The sequence below is a fragment of the Aquarana catesbeiana genome, linkage group LG13 (assembly GCF_042186555.1).
Source record: "Aquarana catesbeiana isolate 2022-GZ linkage group LG13, ASM4218655v1, whole genome shotgun sequence".
Classification (NCBI taxonomy): domain Eukaryota; kingdom Metazoa; phylum Chordata; class Amphibia; order Anura; family Ranidae; genus Aquarana; species Aquarana catesbeiana.
Window position 1 is genome coordinate 159,801,944 of NC_133336.1, and position 21,008 is coordinate 159,822,951.

The window sequence follows — 21,008 nt, forward strand, 5'->3', positions numbered from 1 at the left end:
AATCTTATACCTCTACAGTATGATATAAAAAAAAATTTTTGGGTTTACATCCACTTTAACCCCTTCCCGACCGGCGCACGCCGATGTACGTCGGCTGAATGGCACGGCTGGGCAAATGGGCTTACAGGTACGTCCATTTGAATTCCCCGCCGTGCCATTGAGTGCGCGCCACCGGTGGGGTGTGCGCCGACCAGGAGCTCCGTGAGTTAGGTCGCGGGTCCAGTGGACTCGATCGCCGTAGGGATACCCGTGATCGCCTCACGGAGAGGACGAACGGGCAGATGCTGATTTAAACAGCATCTCCCCGTTCTGCCTAGTGACAGTGTCACTGATTTCTGCTACCAAAGACAGGGAGCAGAGATCAGTGTAGCGTCACAGCTAGCCCATCCCCCCTACAGTTAGTAATCACTCCCTAGTACTGACTTAACCCCTCCCCGCCCCCTAGTGGTTAACCCCTTCACTGCCAGTGTCATTTACACAGGAATCAGTGCATTTTTATAGCACTGATCGCTGTATAAATGACAATGGTCCCAAAAATGTGTCAAAAATGTCCATGTCCGCCATAATGTTGCAGTCACAATCAAAATCGCTGATCGCCACCATTACTAGTAAAAAAAAAAAATTAATAAAAATGCCATAAAACTACCCCCTATTTTGTAAACGCTATAACTTTTGCGCAAACCAATCAATAAACTCTTATTGCGATTTTTTTTAACCAAAAATATGTAGAAGAATACGTATCGGCTTAAACTGAGGAAAAAAAATATATATTTTTGGGGGATATTTATTATAGCAAAATGTAAAAAATAATGCGTTTTTTTCAAAATTGTCGCTCTTATTTTGTTTATAGCGCAAAAAATAAAAATTGCAGAGGTGATCAAATACTACTAAAACAAAGCTCTATTTGTGGGGAAAAAAGGACGTCAATTTTGTTTGAGAGCCACGTCGCATGATCGCACAATTGTCAGTTAACGCGAAGCAGTGCCGAATCGCAAAAAGTGCTCTGGTCAGGAAGGGGGTAAAATCTTCCGGGGCTGAAGTGGTTAACCACTTCCCGCCCGCCCTATAGCGGATTGACGTCCGGGAAGTGGTTCTGTTATCCTGACTGGACGTCATATGACGTCCAGCAGGATAACATGCCGCCGCGCGCCCCCGGGGCGATCGGTGGAGCGGTGTGTCAGCCTGACACACCGCTCCACCGATCTTGGTAAAGAGCCTCCGGCGGAGGCTCTTTACCACGTGATCAGCCGTGTCCAATCACGGCTGATCACGCTGTCAATGGGAAGAGCCGTTGATCGGCTCTTCCTCACTCGCGTCTGACAGACGCTAGTAGAGGAGAGCCGATCGGCGGCTCTCCTGGCAGGGGGGGTCTGCGCTGATTGTTTATCAGCGCAGCCCCCCCTCAGATCACCACACTGGACCACCAGGGATGCCACTAGGACCACCAGGGAAAGGGCAACGTGGATGGCCAGGTATGTACCCCATGGCCATCCACATGTGCCCAATCTGTGCCAATCAGTGCCCACAAATGGGCACTGATTGGCACCATTATGTCACTGATCTGCCCAGCAATGCCCAGATATGCCCAGCAATGTTTTATCAGTGCCACCTGTCATTGCCCATCGGTGTCACCTGTCATTGCCCATCTGTGCCCACCTATCAGTGCCCATCAGTGCCACACATCAGTGCCACCCATAAGTACCCATCAGTGCCACCCATATGTACCAATCAATGCCACCTACGAGTGCCCATCAGTGCCGCCTATGAGTCCCCATCAGTGCCGCCTATGAGTCCCCATCGGTGCCACCTATGAGTGCCCATCAGTGCCGCATACCAGTGCCACCTATCAGTGCCCATCAGTGCTGCCTATCAGTGCCCATCATCAGTGCCCGTTAGTGCCACCTTATCGGTGCCCATCAGTGCCGCCGTATCAGTGCCCATCAGTGCAGCCATATCAGTGCCCATCATTGAAGGAGAAAGCATACTTATTTACAAAAAATTTTAACAGAAACAAAGACAAACTTGTTTTTTTTCAAAATTTTCGTTTCTTTTTTTATTTGTTGCGCAAAAAATAAAAACCGCAGAGGTGATCAAATACCACCAAAAGAAAGCTCTATTTGTGGGAACAAAATGATAAAAAATTTGTTTGGGTACAGTGTAGCATGACCGCGCAATTGTCATTCAAATTGTGACAGCACTGAAAGGTGAAAATTGGCCTGGGCGGGAAGGTGTCTAAGTGCCTGGTATTGAAGTGGTTAAGAAAAAAATATATATTTACTAGAACAGCAATACGATTGTGTATATTGAGGTCTTAAAGAAATCATTTTAAGATTTCATTACAATAAAGACAGATGAGTTTTTTAACAGCTTTTCATTGTGTCAAAGTGCTGAGAAGTGTCAGAGTGCCTATAAAGTCCCTTTTTGATTGCTATGTTTTGGTTGTTCCTTTAAGGCCCCAGGAAACAGATGTTTCTTAGAAGTGAGTTTTCCAGTCCAGCGCTTTAATAAAAATGTCCTTCACTTGTGAGCAGACAGGAGACTCATGTGGGAGATGAGATGGGAAGCCTCCAGCAGCAGTTTTAGGCTACAACCGTTTGCTACAGAGGATCTAAAACCAGGAGATCAACCACGGCAGTGGCAAGATCTCTTTTAAGGGACTTTGACCAGGCAAACTAAGATAACAGTCAAGAAAGTGTGAAGAGCAGGATCTGAAAGCGAGAAAAGAGCTCTCTCTCTATCGGTTGGGTCCTTGCATTAAGGTAAAAAATGTTTAGGTGTCAGCACCCCCCCCCCTTTACGTACCTGAGCCCTCATTCGATCCAGCTCCATGCATGTTTGCAGCTCTTTTCTCTCCTCACTTCTGGGTCTCACTGGCTCTGTTGGGGCACCTGAAGCCATTGGCTCCCAGGGCTGTCAATCTAAGCCAGAGAAAAGAGAGCGGGGGTGGGGCTGAGTCCTGCTGTCTGTGTCAATGGACACAGCAGTGGGGCTCAGGTGCGAGCACGCACGAGTGCCCCCATGGGAAGCAGCTTCCCATGACGATGGACAGAGGGGAGGGGCCAGGAGCTCCGGTGGGGGACCCGCAAAGAGGAAGTTTGTGGCCGTTCTGTGCAATTCCATTGCACAAGCAGGTATGTTTGTTATAAAAAAAAAATAAAATACCTGTATAATCACTTTAATGGCCAAGTTCACCTTTTGCACCATGTTACGTTATACCCATATTTCGGGTGTAACAAATACCTCCCCTCTCACCCTGCATCCAGAGCAGATCACTGCATAGGAATTACATGTGAGGCGGCCACAATTAGTTGCGGGAGCCTGCAGCCTACCATTGCTTTCATGTGGCAGGCTACCACAGATAGGTGCTGGGAACCATTGCTGGGGTTTTTTGCAAGTAGACGCTGTTTGGCACATTTTCTAGTGTGAATGCAGCTTTAATGTAGCAAGCAGCTCAGCTGAGAGGATAGAGGGGCAGGCCACACCAAAGATAAAAAAAGACTCCTAAAGCCTCATACACACGATGAAAAATATTGGACGAATGAACATCCTCTTTTTTTTTTGCTAGTCTCAGATCGAAAATGAAGGAGGTTACCAAAGTTACAAAATTTCTCATAACAATGGGACTTTGTGTGAGGCACGGGGTAGTGCCTCTATCCCGGGTTCAAAGTTGACAGATTGGGGTTAAGATAAAAAAGTTCAAGTTTATTGCATATAAATCATACTGGTGTATATTACATGTAAAAGGTTGCGTGTGCATGTGGACCAGGCATATCCTACATAAATACATGTGTATAAAACAATCAACATGCTATCTGAGCAATGAATAGCCAACACATATGTCATATAGAAATTATACATATGAAACTGGGAAGCACAAGACAACATGATGTAAAAGATGAGTCTAAAAAATGATGCATAGAAAATTGATAAGAGTAAGATCCTATAGAAAGCATGGTGGCTACATCCTTGGTGCCCAACGTGTTTCTGTGAATACACTTCTTCAGGGGCGGATGCTATAGGATTCCTGAAATAACAAAGTATAATGACATCAGGAAGTAGACTAAGTGCAGCCAGAAAAGACAATATGTCAGTTTCTGGATACTTACAAACGTAACCAAGCTATGGTGTGGTGCAAGGACTGGGCCAAAAAGGGTTGCCCTTCCCCGGAGCTGAGGTGGCAAGGGATCCAGCACATGACAGGTGCAAACAGGCATCATCCACAGAGCGCAAACCATCTCCTCCACAATGTGGCCAATAATTGATCAAAATGATGGAAAGGATATCTGAAATGGATAAGTAAATCCATTAACCACTTAAGGACCGCCTAACGCCGATTTACGTCGGCAAGGCGGCACGGGCAGGCAAAATCACGTACATGTACGTGATTTGCCTCTCGCGGGTGGGGGGTCCGATCGGACCCCCCCCCGGTGCCCGAAGCGGTCCCGTTCTGTTCCCCGGCGATCCGAGATGAGGGGGAGGCCATCCGTTCGTGGCCCCCCCCTCGCGATCGCCGCCGGCCAATGGGAACACTCCTTTGCTGCTGTATGCTAAACAGCAGCAAAGGAAATGATGTCATCTCCCCTCGGCTCGGTATTTTCCGTTCCAGCGCCGAGGGGAGAAGACATCAATGTGAGTGCACAACACACTACACACACAGTAGAACATGCCAGGCATACAAAACACCCCGATCCCCCCCCCGATCGCCCCCCGATCCCCCCCCAATCACCCCCCCCCCCCCTGTCACAAACTGACACCAGCAGGTTTTTTTTTTTTTTTTTTTTTTTTTTTTCTGATTACTGCATAGTGTCAGTTTGTGACAGTTACAGTGTTGGGACAGTGAATATTACCCCCCTTTAGGTCTAGGGTACCCCCCTAACCCCCCCTAATAAAGTTTTAACCCCTTGATCACCCCCTGTCACCAGTGTTGCTAAGCGATCATTTTTCTGATCGCTGTATTAGTGTCGCTGGTGACGCTAGTTAGTGAGGTAAATATTTAGGTTCGCCGTCAGCGTTTTATAGTGACAGGGACCCCCATATACTATCTAATAAATGTTTTAACCCCTTGATTGCCCCCTAGTTAACCCTTTCACCACTGATCACCGTATAACCGTTACGGGTGACGCTGGTTAGTTCGTTTATTTTTTATAGTGTCAGGGCACCCGCCGTTTATTACCTAATAAAGGTTTAGCCCCCTGATCGCCCGGCGGTGATATGCGTCGCCCCAGGCAGCGTCAGATTAGCGCCAGTACCGCTAACACCCACGCACGCAGCATGCGCCTCCCTTAGTGGTATAGTATCTGATCGGATCAATATCTGATCTGATCAGATCTATACTAGCGTCCCCAGCAGTTTAGGGTTCCCAAAAACACAGTGTTAGCGGGATCAGCCCAGATACCCGCTAGCACCTGCGTTTTGCCCCTCCGCCCAGTCCACCCAAGTGCAGTATCGATCGATCACTGTCACTTACAAAACACTAAACGCATAACTGCAGCGTTCGCAGAGTCAGGCCTGATCCCTGCGATCGCTAACAGTTTTTTTGGTAGCATTTTGGTGAACTGGCAAGCAAGCACCAGGCAGCGTCAGGTTAGCGCCAGTACCGCTAACACCCACGCACGCACCGTACACCTCCCTTAGTGGTATAGTATCTGATCGGATCAATATCTGATCCGATCAGATCTATACTAGCGCCCCCAGCAGTTTAGGGTTCCCAAAAACGCAGTGTTAGCGGGATCAGCCCAGATACCTGCTAGCACCTGCGTTGTGCCCCTCCGCCCGGCCCGGCCCAGCCCAGCCCACCCAAGTGCAGTATCGATCGATCACTGACACTTACAAGGCACTAAACGCATAACTGCAGCGTTCGCAGAGTCAGGCCTGATCCCTGCGATCGCTAACAGTTTTTTTGGTAGCATTTTGGTGAACTAGCAAGCACCGGCCCCAGGCAGCGTCAGGTTAGCGCCAGTACCGCTAACACCCACGCACGCAGCATACGCCTCCTTTAGTGGTATAGTATCTGAACGGATCAATATCTGATCCGATCAGATCAGATCTATACTAGCGTCCCCAGCAGTTTAGGGTTCCCAAAAACGCAGTGTTAGCGGGATCAACCCAGATACCTGCTAGCACCTGCGTTTTGCCCCTCCGCCCGGCCCAGTCCAGCCCACCCAAGTGCAGTATCGATCGATCACTGTCACTTACAAAACACTAAACGCATTACTGCAGCGTTCGCAGAGTCAGGCCTGATCCCTGCGATCGCTAACAGTTTTTTTGGAAGCTTTTTATTGAACTGGCAAGCACCAGCGGCCTAGTACACCCCGGTCGTAGTCATACCAGCACTGCAGTAACACTTGGTGACGTGGCGAGTCCCATAAGTGCAGTTCAAGCTGGTGAGGTGACAAGCACAAGTAGTGTCCCGCTGCCACCAAAAAGACAAACACAGGCCCGTCGTGCCCATAGTGCCCTTCCTGCTGCATTCGCCAATCCTAATTGGGAACCCACCACTTCTGCAGCGCCCGTACTTCCCCCATTCACATCCCCCAACGAAATGCAGTCGGCTGCATGAGAGGCATTTTTATGTGCTCCCGAGTACCCCTACCCAACGAACCCCCCCAAAAAGATGTTGTGTCTGCAGCAAACGCGGATATAGGCGTGACACCCGCTATTATTGTCCCTTCTGTCCTGACAATCCTGGTCTTTGCATTGGTGAATGTTTTGAACGCTACCATACACTAGTTGAGTATTAGCGTAGGGTACAGCATTGCACAGACTAGGCACACTTTCACAGGGTCTCCCAAGATGCCATCGCATTTTGAGAGACCCGAACCTGGAACCGGTTACAGTTATAAAAGTTAGTTACAAAAAAAGTGTAAAAAAAAAAAAAAAATATATAAAATAAAAAAAAATAGTTGTCGTTTTATTGTTCTCTCTCTCTATTCTCTCTCTCTATTGTTCTGCTCTTTTTTTACTGTATTCTATTCTGCAGTGTTGTTATTGTTATTGTTATTGTTATTATGTTTTATCATGTTTGTTTTTCAGGTATGTAATTATTTATACTTTATTGTTTACTGTGCTTTATTGTTAACCATTTTTTTGTCTTCAGGTACGCCATTCACAACTTTGAGTGGTTATACCAGAATGATGCCTGCAGGTTTAGGTATCATCTTGGTATCATTCTTTTCAGCCAGCGGTCGGCTTTCATGTAAAAGCAATCCTAGCGGCTAATTAGCCTCTAGACTGCCTTTACAAGCCGTGGGAGGGAATGCCCCCCCCCCCCCCACCGTCTTCCGTGTTTTTCTCTGGCTCTCCTGTCTCAACACGGAACCTGAGAATGCAGCCGGTGATTCAGCCAGCTGACCATAGAGCTGATCAGAGACAAGAGTGGCTCCAAACATCTCTATGGCCTAAGAAACCGGAAGCTACGAGCATTTTATGACTTAGATTTCGCCGGATGTAAATAGCGCCATTGGGAAATTGGGGAAGCATTTTATCACACCGATCTTGGTGTGGTCAGATGCTTTGAGGGCAGAGGAGAGATCTAGGGTCTAATAGACCCCAATTTTTTCAAAAAAGAGTACCTGTCACTACCTATTGCTATCATAGGGGATATTTACATTCCCCGAGATAACAATAAAAATGATTTAAAAAAAAAAAAAATGAAAGGAACAGTTTAAAAATAAGATAAAAAAGCAAAAAAATAATAAAGAAAAAAAAAAAAAAAAAAAAAAGCACCCCTGTCGCCCCCTGCTCTTGCGCTAAGGCGAACGCAAGCGGCGGTCTGTCGTCAAACGTAAACAGCAATTGCACCATGCATGTGAGGTATCGCCGCGAAGGTCAGATCGAGGGCAGTAATTTTTGCAGTAGACCTCCTCTGTAGATCTAAAGTGGTAACCTGTAAAGGCTTTTAAAGGCTTTTAAAAATGTATTTATTTTGTTGCCACTGCACGTTTGTGCGCAATTGTAAAGCATGTCATGTTTGGTATCCATGTACTCGGTCTAAGATCATCTTTTTTATTTCATCAAACATTTGGGCAATATAGTGTGTTTTAGTGCATTAAAATTTAAAAAAGTGTGTTTTTTCCCCAAAAAATGCGTTTGAAAAATCGCTGCGCAAATACTGTGTGAAAAAAAAAAATGAAACACCCACCATTTTAATCTGTAGGGCATTTGCTTTAAAAAAATATATAATGTTTGGGGGTTCAAAGTAATTTTCTTGCAAAAAAAAAAAACTTTTTCATGTAAAAAATAAGTGTCAGAAAGGGCTTTGTCTTCAAGTGGTTAGAAGAGTGGGTGATGTGTGACATAAGCTTCTAAATGTTGTGCATAAAATGCCAGGACAGTTCAAAACCCCCCCAAATGACCCCATTTTGGAAAGTAGACACCCCAAGCTATTTGCTGAGAGGCATGTCGAGTCCATGGAATATTTTATATTGCGACACAAGTTGCGGGAAAGAGACAAATTTTTTTTTTTTTTTTTTTTTTTTTGCACAAAGTTGTCACTAAATGATATATTGCTCAAACATGCCATGGGAATATGTGAAATTACACCCCAAAATACATTCTGCTGCTTCTCCTGAGTACGGGGATACCACATGTGTGAGACTTTTTGGGAGCCTAGCCGTGTACGGGACCCCGAAAACCAAGCACCGCCTTCAGGCTTTCTAAGGGGCGTGAATTTTTGATTTCACTCTTCACTGCCTATCACAGTTTCGGAGGCCATGGAATGCCCAGGTGGCACAAAACCCCCCCAAATGACCCCATTTTGGAAAGTAGACACCCCAAGCTATTTGCTGAGAGGTATAGTGAGTATTTTGCAGACCTCACTTTTTGTCACAAAGTTTTGAAATTTGAAAAAAGAAAAAAAAAAAAAGTTTTTTCTTGTCTTTCTTCATTTTCAAAAACAAATGAGAGCTGCAAAATACTCACCATGCCTCTCAGCAAATAGCTTGGGGTGTCTACTTTCCAAAATGGGGTCATTTGGGGGGGGTTTGTGCCACCTGGGCATTCCATGGCCTCCGAAACGGTGTTAGGCAGTGAAGAGTAAAATCAAAAATTCACGCCCTTAAAAACGCTGAAGGCAGTGATTGGTTTTCGGGGCCCCGTACGCGGCTAGGCTCCCAAAAAGTCCCACACATGTGGTATCCCCATACTCAGGAGAAGCAGCTAAATGTATTTTGGGGTGCAATTCCACATAGGCCCATGGCCTGTGTGAGCAATATATCATTTAGTGACAACTTTGTGCAAAAAAAAAAAAAAAAAAAAAAAAAGTGTCACTTTCCCGCAACTTGTGTCAAAATATAAAATATTCCATGGACTCAATATGCCTCTCAGCAAATAGCTTGGGGTGTCTACTTTCCAAAATGGGGTCATTTGGGGGGGGGTTGTGCCACCTGGGCATTCCATGGCCTCCGAAACTGTGATAGGCAGTGAAGAGTGAAATCAAAAAGTTACACCCTTAGAAATCCTGAAGGCGGTGATTGGTTTTCGGGGTCCCATACGCGGCTAGGCTCCCAAAAAGTCCCACACATGTGGTATCCCCGTACTCAGGAGAAGTAGCTGAATATATTTTGGGGTGCAATTCCACATAGGCCCATGGCCTGTGTGAGCAATATATCATTTAGTGACAACTTTTTGTAAATATTTTTTTTTTTTTTTTTTTTTGTCATTATTCAATCACTTGGGACAAAAAAAATAAATATTCAATGGGTTCAACATGCCTATCAGCAATTTCCTTGGGGTGTCTACTTTCCAAAATGGGGTCATTTGGGGGGGTTTTGTACTGCCCTGCCATTTTAGCACCTCAAGAAATGACATAGGCAGTCATAAACTAAAAGCTGTGTAAATTCCAGAAAATGTACCCTAGTTTGTAGACGCTATAACTTTTGCGCAAACCAATAAATATACGCTTATTGACATTTTTTTTACCAAAGACATGTGGCCGAATACATTTTGGCCTAAATGTATGACTAAAATTGAGTTTATTGGATTTTTTTTATAACAAAAAGTAGAAAATATCATTTTTTTTCAAAATTTTCGGTCTTTTTCCGTTTATAGCGCAAAAAATAAAAACTGCAGAAGTGATCAAATACCATCAAAAGAAAGCTCTATTTGTGGGAAGAAAAGGACGCAAATTTCGTTTGGGTACAGCATTGCATAACCGCGCAATTAGCAGTTAAAGCGACGCAGTGCCAAATTGGAAAAAGACCTCTGGTCCTTAGGCAGCATAATGGTCCGGGGCTCAAGTGGTTAAGATACAACAGAAGTGCTGAACTTGAGAGTAGGAGAAGTAGGGACTTGATGATAAAGTCACCAAATGTTACCTTGGATGTGCTAAAGACAGGAGCTTTCCAGAGCCATGGTGTCTGCACGTGTGTGGAAGAGAGGACACCTCTGTGTCCCGTGATGTACTTCAAAGAAAAGGATTTTTACAGGTAAGCTGTTATAAAAATCCTATTTTCTTATTGTACATCATGGGACACAGAGCCATAGTAGTTACTATGTGGGATGTCCTATAGCAATGCCAACTGAGGGGAGGGAGACACAACAGAATTAGGGCAACATGATACTAGAGGAGTTATACTGCTGCCTACAGCACACTACGCCCAAAGGCGATATCCTCATGCCTTTTTACATTCACCTGATAAAATCTGGTAAATGTATGGACCGAAGACCAAGTTGAGGCCTTGCAGATTTGAACCATAGAAGCTTGGTGATGCACCCCCACGAAGCACTAACAGCCCTAGTGGGGTGCGCTTTAATATGAAAAGGTGGAACTTTCCTCCTTAAACCATAAGCTTGAACAATCACTTGTCGAATCCATTTAGAAATAGTAGATTTCGATGCTGCCTGTCCTCTTTTAGGACCTTAAGGCAACACAAACAAAACATTAGTTTTTCGAATCTGAACAGTTGTTCCTAAATAGACTGCTCTCACCACATCAAGAAAATGTAGTGACTTTTCTTCTGCAGAACGGGGTTATGGGAAAAAAATGAAGGTAGAACAATATCCTGGTTTAAATGAAAACCTGAGACTACCCTAGGTAGAAAATTAGAATGAGGACACAATACAACCTTATCCTTGTTAATAATTAAATATGGCTCTTTACAAGTAGGAGCAACCAACTCTGATACCATTCTTGCAGAAGATATGGCTACCAGCAAAACTAGTTTCCTTGTCAAAAAGGATCAAGGGAATATGTCGTATCGGCTCAAAAGGCTGTTTCCATAATAGCGACAGGACTAAATTCAAGTCCCAGGGGTTCAGGGGTGACTTAACCAGAGGTTTTAAACCGCGTTACCCCCTGAATAAAGCTACGAACCAAAGAGTGTGAAGCAAGTGGTCGCTAAAAAAATACCGATAAGGCAGAAACCTGGTCCTTGATAGTCCTCAAGACCGGCTTTATTTCTAATCCATCTGTAAAAAGTCAACGATTCTACCTAGTATATATTTCCTGGGGTGCCAACCCCTGGATTCACACCAGGAGACATATGCCTTCCAGACTCTATAATATATGACTCTGGAGGCCTGGTTCCTTGCATTAACCAGTGTAGACCAACCAGAGTGGTCCACTGAATCTGACACAGCCCACGCTTCTCCAGAATGTGGGTCTCAATAGCCAAACCATTAAATTTAGCGTTTGTAAAGTAGGATGGAATACTGGACCTTGCAAGAGAAGGTCTGGCCGTGGCGGGAGGGTCCCCTCCCACCATCTTGATGATCTCTGCATTCCAAGATTTTCTGGGCCACGCGAATCACCAACTTCTCTTCCTGCTTGATCCTGCAAAGAAGTTGTGGACGCAGGCAGAATAGGAGGGAATGCATAAATCAGTGAAAACCGAATCCACGGGAATAGCAAGGCATCTGTTCCGCATGCTAGCGGATCCTTTGTTCTTGACACAAACTTGTCGATTTCTTTGTTAAACCTGGAAGCAAGCAGATCTACGTCTGGGATCCCCCATCTTAGACATATAGACATGAAGATATTGGGGTGAAGGAACCATTCTCCCGGGAACACCTGCTGGCGACTCAAGTAGTCCATCTGCCAATTTTCTATTCCTAGAATGAAAACTGCCGATAGGTACATTGTTTTCTGCCAAAGATAGGATATGATTCACCATTCTCTGGGCCACACAGCTTCTTGTACCCCCTTGGTGATTAATATAGGCCATTGCTGTGGCATTGTCAGATTGAATCCTGGCAGGACAATTCCGTAAACTGAACGTTCAGGCCCTCAGGACCAAGTGCTCTGCCTGAATTTCTAAAATGTTAATGAGCAAGGCCATTTCTGATCTGGGCCACTTCTCTTGGACAGCTGCCTCTTCCAGGACTGCTCCCCAACCCAAAAAAGGTTGGCATATGTTGTTACCACTTTCCATGTAACTGAAGGAAGGATTTTCCCCTTTGCAGATTTTTAGTTATTAACTATAAACTGAGGCTCCGGGGCACCCAGCCTACAGCACCTAGTATTTACAGGCGGTCTCCCATCCAGGCACTAACCAGGCCTGACCCTGCTTAGTTTCCAAGATCCGACAAGATTGGGTACTTTCAGGGTGATGTGCCATAGGCTTTGGAGTTGAACACATTGGGAATCTAGAGCTTGAACCCTTCGTTCCAAGCCAATAGGATACTGTTTTGCAGCAGTCTCGAATGAAACGAAGCATAAGGAACGGCCTCGAATGAATCCACCATCTTTTTCTTTTACAAAGATTTATTGATAGAAATGTGAATACAACAAATAAGTGCAACTGATTGAAGGTTACATCAAACATGAGATAAAGAGGATCACAACACAGGGATGCTATGTAAATGTGGAACAATATTCGACGTTTCAAGAAAATCAGTGAGAAAAATGAATAGAATAGTCCATTCTAATTATGTTATTTCTTCTATATCGCTGTAACCATCATTATTAAACCTGACTCCTTGGTTTCAGGAGTCACAAAGGTGAGTACAATTAGAAGAAGAGAATGAGTAGAGATGATTAAATAAAGGAAACATAGAAGAGAAAAAAAGAAGGGGAGAAGAAGAGAGGGAAGAGTCCATTATGAGGGAAGGGGGTGCATCCGGAGGTCTTTAGATTGATAGGAGTAGATTATTGAACCTAGAGGGTTGGTTATGTAATATCCATGGTTGCCAGACCCTGAGGAATTTATTGTGTGCGTCAGAAGCCAGGGATGTCAGTTTCTCATTAATCATAATATCATTCATTTGATTTTTCACTGCTTCAAAGCTGAGTATAGGGGTTTTCCAGGCCCTTGCTATGGTCAATTTGGTAGCATTAAAAAGATGTAGAGGCAGTTGGCGTTCTGGGCGAAGCAGTTCAGGGATTGGTTTGCATAGAAGAGCTTCATAGGGGTCTCTTTTCAAGTTGGAGTGGAGCATATTACGTAAAAGGGTATATACCCTTACCCAAAGTCTACATACCTTCGGGCATGTCCACCAAATGTGGGCCATAGTACCCTCCTGTGCGCAACCCCGGTAACAATGAGGAGAATATAAGGGGATGAAACGGGCTAGCCTAACGGGTGTGTAGTACCATCTGTAAAATACCTTATATACATTTTCTAGAGTAAGAAGATTCCTAGAGCTCTTGGTAAATGATATCGTCATGATCTGCCAGTCCTCCGGATCCAACTGTTTGCCCAGGTCCATTTCCCATTGAAGATGGCATGATCTCACCTGGGGTTTCTTAATGGAAATGATAGAGGAGTAGAGCAGGGATATTACCCCCGGAGTGAGGTGCAGCCCTGCAAATCCTTTCAAAGGGTGTCAAAGTGAATGGAGTAGGTTGGGCCTTTATAAGTTGTTGAAGAAAATGTTTGTTTTGAAGGTAAGTATTATGTTACCTAAGGGGTATGACATGGGAAGATCTGAGCATTTCAAATGTGAGTATTCTCATAGGGGTGAACAGGGAATGGACATCAGTGAATCCATTATCCCTCCACCATGAGAATTGGTTAGGATTTTCGCAGCTGGGAGGGAATAACGGGCAATGGTCAAGACGCAATAGTGGTAAGTTAGGGGACAGTAGTTCAGCCGAGTATTTTACAGAGTCCCATAGGCGGAGAGAATGGGTCATACATGGCCCAAACCCATGTGGGCGTTTCATGGGAGGGAGCCATGGCACAGAGGAAGTAGGTATAGGATGCGATTCAACCAGGTCGATTGTAGCCCATAATGGCATTTGATAAGTGTCATGTAATCGAGTCAGTGGAGCAATATTTGCTGCCGTGTAATATGTTTGAAGATTGGGAACCGAGAGTCCTCCATTGATCCGCCGAGCAAATAATATCCGCCTATTAATTCGGGGACGAGTGTAACCCCATATAAGTTTCAAAAGTTTGTTTTGATGGATTCGCAATATATAGGAGGCGATTGGGACTGGTAACACTCGAAAAAAATACAACAGTTTTGGAAGATAAGTCATACGGACCGCAGAGATCCTACCGAACCAGGATAATGGGAAGTGGGATCAGGAGGATAGCATATCAGTAAGTTTCCTAAAAAGAGGAGGAAAGTTAGCCTGGTATAGTCCATCATATTTAGGGGTGAGGCGAATGCCTAAATAGGGCAGCGAGGGAAGCCACTGGAATGGAAAGTTTTCTTCTAAAGAGGCTAATTCTGGAGGGGAGAGATTTACAGACATCGCTTTAGATTTAGGAGGATTAACATGTAGGCCCTGAAAGAGACGCGAAGGTCTCTAATAGAGAGAACAGGTTGGGCAGTGAGATTCTAGGTGATGTCATTGTCAATAGAATGTCATCTGCAAACAGGGAGATCTTGTGAACTAAATCTGCCACTTCAATGCCTTTTATATCTGGATGTGAACGAATCGCCTCTGCCAATGGTTCCATCGCTAGGACGAACAGGAGGGGCGATAGTGGACAGCCCTGTCGAGTACCCCTACGGATGGGAAAAACAGAGGATTCAAACCCATAATATTTTTTTTAGCTTGAGGAGTATCATACAGGGCCGCCAACCAACGCAAAAAAAAAAACCCAAAGCCATAGTGGCGTAGTACTGACCTGAGATATGGCCAAGACAAGGTGTCAAAGGCCTTGTTCACATCAAGTGACAAAAGCATAGATTCCAAGGAACGATTATGTACAATATGCTGCAGTTGGATAATTCTCCTAATGGCATCTCCTGCCTGTCTCATCGGCACAAAACCTACTTGGCCTTTTTTAATTAAGCGGGGAAGGAACGAGTTCAAATGATTAGCCAAGATTTTAGTAAGAATCTTCATGTCAATATTGATTAATGATATAGGTCAAAAATTAGCCCATGAGGTGTGGTCACGATCGGGCTTCGGCAACATCACTATATTAGCCGTCAAAAGGTCAGGATATAAATTTTGACCGTTTTTAACAGAATTAAACATAGCCGTTAGGGGAGAGGCTAAGACCTCCACTAGTTTTCTATAGTAAAGTGCCGTAAAGCCATCCGGACCCGGCCTCTTCCCAATTTTTAAGTCTTTAATACATTGTCTGACTTCCGATTCTTGAATGTCACGATCCATGAGGTCTACTTGTACCTCAGATAGAGTGGGCAACGAAATACTCTGCAAAAAATTCGCCCTATCCTGTCCAGTCGTACGGTCTTGGGCTGAGTATAGGGTGGTGAGTCTATGGCGAAATTCGTCCAGTATACGAATCGGGTTACTGGTAAGTACATTATGTCGTGTACGTAGTGTAATAGGAGTAGGTTTAGAATTAAATGTGCGTAACCTTTTGGCCAGCATCACAGTTGGTTTATTTGCTTTAATATACTAGTGTTGGCGGGACCAGCGCAACGCCCTCTCCACCTGGTCAGTGAGGCATAAGTCTAATTCTGTGCGGGCCTGGACCAAAAGTTTGCAATTTGCGGATGTAGAGTGTTGCTTGAAAGTTGCAGAAATAGAGTCCAGTCGGGACTCCAATGTTTTCTGCAGCTTGTGTCTTTTTTGCGCTTTGATGCTATTTGGATAATGTGACCCCTGAGTACTGCTTTGTAAGCCCCCCAGAGGGTCACCGGGGAGGAGACAGAGGCAGAGTTAAGGCGAAAATATTCAATTGAGGAATTTAACAGGTCTTTCTGAATCCACCATCTTTTTCAACAACCTCATGCAAAGCCAAATAGAAGAATTCATCTTGCTTCAACCACATGAATCAGTTCCTTTTATGGCGCTGATCTTTGCCTGGGGCAATAATACCCTTTTCTGGGTGTATCTATGACCAGACCCAAGTATTTTAGCCTTCTTCATGGTTTTAAAGATTTGTTCTAGGTTGAGAATCCGACCTAGATATTCTAGATAGTTGAATGTGGTGACCATACTGTGGCCTAAGCAGGCTACCAACTGGTCTATCAAGAACAGATCATCTAGGTAAACCATAATAGTTATACCCTGGGCCCTTAATCTGGCTAGAAGAGGGGCCAGAACCTCTGTAAACACTTAAGGTGCAGTAGCTAGAGCGAAAAGCAGAGCTACACACTGAAAATGAAGATTTTCCACCTTGAAAAACAGATTTTACTAGTGAGCGAGGAAATAGGCACATGGAGGTATGCATCTTTGATGACAACTGACACCAGAAGTTCTCCACCTTGTAGGATGGAAATAACTGATTGGATTGACTCCATGCGAAAAAAGAGTGGTTATATTCAGGAATTGGATTTAGATTTTTGAGATCCAGAATGTCCATTCGGTTTTGGAAAAAAGGTTTGAACCAAACCCCAACCTCTGCTCTTAAATGGGGACCACCATGATAATTTTTTTGCCAAAAGATGGTCCAATGCTTGAGAGAAAAACCTCTTTTTCTCTGGATCCTTAGGAACGTTTGATCTGAGAAAACAAGGAGAGGGGGAAACTCGGAACTCCAGTTTGTACCTTAGAGCTATTGAGGAAGTCCCCCATCTGTCTCGACACTCTTCCCCAGATCCTTGAGAACTGCAGAAGAATTCCCCCTATTCGAGCGATCGGGGGCGCCTCCTCATAAGGAGGCTTCAGTATTTTGTAGGTTTCCTCCCCCTCTTTTGTCCCTGGGGTTGACCCTGAGGATTACCTTTTGAAATTGATGGCGGAGGCCGTCGTGACTGCCTGGAGTTTTTAAAATGAAAATACATTTACTCCTTTTCTTAAATGGCAAAGGGGTACTTTTTCCACTAGAATTTCTTTGGATGTATTACCCAAATCGCTACCGCAAAAGGAAGACTAGGCAGGAGCTTCTTGCATGGTGCTTAGCGAAGGGAGCAAGACCTGAAGGATAGAATCTCTCATAGCAACCATTGCAAATATAAAGCTGCTAGTAGCTTGCCAGATCCTAAGCCTGCTGAGCAGGATAACCTTGAACACCTGTTTAAACTGGTCTCTCAACGATTAACCAATTACTATCAGTGTAGGCTGAGACACTTAATCTGCCAGGGAAAAAAAAAGCGTTTTTTTTTTTTTTTTTAAATAATAGGAATTCCAACTTTTTATCCGTTGGATCTCTAAGCATTTGAGCATTGTCTGCCGGAAAAAGTCAAACTCTTATTCCCAGAGGAGCGTTAATTGCTGGTATACCCTACTTTTAGTGAATTTTCTCCACCATAGGATAAAGCGTGAAAAAACTTTAGGAGGGGAAAAAAATATGTTTATCTGGGTGATCCACTAAGATACAACAAAGCTTTTCCAGCAATGGACAGGAAAGGTATGTACAGCTTGAGGAGGCCTTAGCGAACCCAAACACTCAGTTAAGGGTACATAAATGTGGAGCGGACCATTCAGCAAGAAATTGCACCATCAATCTTACAGATTGGGAAAGCTGATCCACCCGCATTTGACACCTCAGAAGAGGAGTCCTTAGCCTCACCATGGTCCCCTGAGGGAATTCATCTTCTCCTGCTTCTAGTTCCTCAGTTTGAGGGACCTGGGTAATGGTTGAGAACTGTTGCATTTTTTTCCCACACTGGGATGCGATTAAAGCCGCTAACCTTTTTAATTTCTTTTCAATCCTATCATGGCTGAGGAAAAAAGACCTTTTTAGTAACATAAACAGGGGCTGCAGTGTTGAAAACATTTCATGGCCCTGATGCTCACTCTGACCAGCTACCCCCGTTCTGACTTTAGCCCGATGCGCTAAAGCAGAGGTACTAACAGAAGAAATCGCATCCACTGCTAGAGTAATAGTTCAGCCACTGCCGCTGCTATTAATGCTCAGCCTGATGCAAAAAGTAAATGTGTCAAATAGGAAATGCCTGTGTCACCAAACCTCTTTCATGCCCCTCTTAGCTCTTGTGTCCCTCCGACAACTAGCAGCCAGCACAATAACATTTTACTTTTTAAAGGAGACATTTCATAAGAAAATGTTAAAAAATTCTTAGAAAAACTCCACTTACCTTTCCCATTTTCTGTGGTAAAAACCAACAGACCCAATCTTCACCCTTCACAGTGGGTTCCGTTAACAAACCTTCAGGAACCGAGGACCCTAGGGGAACCCACACTCCTGGCCCTGTAATAGCACCCCGCCAGTAAAACTTTATGGCTCTAAAATACCAAAGTACTGGATCCCGGGGTCCAGCTCTCTAAAAAGAGAAGCGTTACAGGCAAGACCTTGTTTCTTCGGACACGAGGCCCGGGAACCATTCAATTCGGCCTAAAAGATATTTTGAAGGGATCCGGCTGCATAGCTAGCCCCAGCAAGGATTGCTCCAGTGGAGCTCAGCGCAGCACATCTTTACTCGTGACCAACACCTTAGACAGTGACGAAAAAACTGAGGTACTCCCAGTAGTGGGAGGGGTTATATATATATATATATATATATATATATATATATATATATATATATATATATATATTTATATTTTAGTTTTTTTAAAATTAATTTTACCTTGACATATGCTTTAAACTATATGTGAAACCAAGAACAAAAAGGTAATATAAGATGTAATATGTTAATGCAAATTTAAATACCATTTTTTTTTAAAATCAATAGCACGACTAGTAGGGCAGAATCGTATGACAATGGAAATCACATCTTCAAATGGTGTCCATTCACATCAATGTAACACAGCATGGTGCAATTTTGGAAAAGCACTAAATCACACCGAAAGTCAGATCAAAATCTGATTGCAGCAGTGTAAACCTAGACAAAATAACAGGTGAACTGTGCTCCTCTACTGTCTTTCTAATCACATGGGCTTTTAATACAGACCACAACTGATCATTTCAAGGCACATTACGCAGTCATGGTCAACTGTTGTTGCCTCCCTGAGAAATGCCACACAGCCATCACTGTAGCACGTGCATGTAGATAGGAAGGTGTTACAAAGAGACCACAGGAAATTAGCAGCACTAAGATATCTAACATAAAACAAATATATTATTAAAAAAGAAAACATGGGGGTGTGTCCAAGACGGCCGACTGAACGGATGCGCTTTCTGGAGCTCTGCTGGATTTGTAATCCGTATTTTCTCCTCAGGGTGATCCCTTGCCTCTGGGGTGCAGTCAGCTTTACCCTGCATGCCTACTAAAGCCTCTGGTCGCCAGAAAGGAGATAAGAAGCTCTGGTTCCCTCTGTGTGCGACTACTCCACCAGGCCCTGTGTCTCTGGTGGTGGCCCTTCCACCACGCCATTCCAATATGGCGTTACAGACAGAGCTGGAAGAAGCGGCTGCTTGTCCGCCACCGGGCATTCCAGAGGTCATGGTGGCTATTACCTCCTGCCATACCTTGCTGCCTAGCAAGATCAATGCTGCACAGCTTGGTATTGGCCTCATCTGGCAAGATCTAGACAAGAGGAGAGCCCGGCTCACCACTGCGGAGCAGTGCGTTGGCCACATGGAGGATACTGTGGCAGAGCATTTCACATCCCTTCGTTCCTTGCAGACGAAGTTGCGGGCCTTGAAGTAATGGGTGGTGGATGTGGAGAACTGGAGCAGAAGAAACAACTTAAGGACTGTGGGTCTGGCAGACGGAGCAGGGGGGAAGAATCCTACAGAGTTCATGGAGGGTTTGCTGCGGTCACTGCTGCCCCTGGCTCAATTCTTGCCATATTACACAGTGGAACGTGCTCGTGTCCCACCGAGGCCTGGTCTAGATTTACCATACCCAAAAAATGCGCAGGCCCTTTGATTCAGTGAAGGCTGCCACGCGGGCTAAGGGCATCAAATACAGTATCCTCTTTCCCGTCAAGATACGTGTGATTGATGGGGGAAGCGGTTCGGTTCTTCAGTCTCCTAAAGATGCGGCTAACTGACTGGAATCCTTACCTCCACATTGCTGATACCATCTGCAGGGGGCCTTATTCCTATATGGCCTTGTCTGTACTTACCTATAGGGCCATGGCTGCCTGAAGATCATCCTGGCGTGATCTTTCCATCTCTGGTAATGTTTTGACTGTTTTGTTTATCGTTTGTTTTCCTTGCTACTGGTAACTCTGTTGAGTTTTGATGTAAAATGTAAAAACTGCGCTAAAAATCATCTATCCGTAAGAAAATAAGCAGCAATCCTCTTGTGTTAACAGTCACAAAAACAGCAAATAAAAAATATATGATAATCGTGCTAGATATCAAGTATAAAGCCCATAGGTGAATCCATGTGGATTGTATTCATCTGTGAAAATAAGCAATGTGATAATAGATCAATTCTGATTAAAGACAGTGTCAATCATCCATCACCAGTGATTTCACCATCAGCTGTAGAAACCATTTACCAGCTCCTGTAGGACCCATTATTACAAGGGGTCGGTGTCTTTTTGGTGCCCAATCCCTATCTACCCCATTGAGTGATATCGGAAGTGTGGAGGAGCCCTGAGATGCAGAAAAAGGCCCCGGATGGGTTTTAAGCCACAGGCATACACCGACCCCCTGTAATAAGGGGTCTACAGGAGCTGGTAAGCGGTTCTACAGCTGGTGGTGGAATAACTGCAGCTTTTGGTGATGGATGATGGACACTGTCATTAAGGAGAATTGATCTATATTATCACATTGCTTATTTACACAGATGAATACGATCCATATGGATTCCCCAATGGACTTTATACTTAATATCTAGCGCGA

The 21,008-nt window shown here is 44.5% G+C and overlaps 1 protein-coding gene and 1 pseudogene across 1 annotated transcript in view; both read right to left on the reverse strand.

Moving 5' to 3' along the window:
• The window catches only part of PALS1 (protein associated with LIN7 1, MAGUK p55 family member), a 282,364-nt gene that overhangs the window by 48,485 nt on the left and 212,871 nt on the right, over positions 1-21,008 (reverse strand). The gene's annotated exons all lie outside the window — the stretch shown is intronic.
• Positions 12,441-12,558, reverse strand: LOC141120698 (5S ribosomal RNA; annotated as a pseudogene).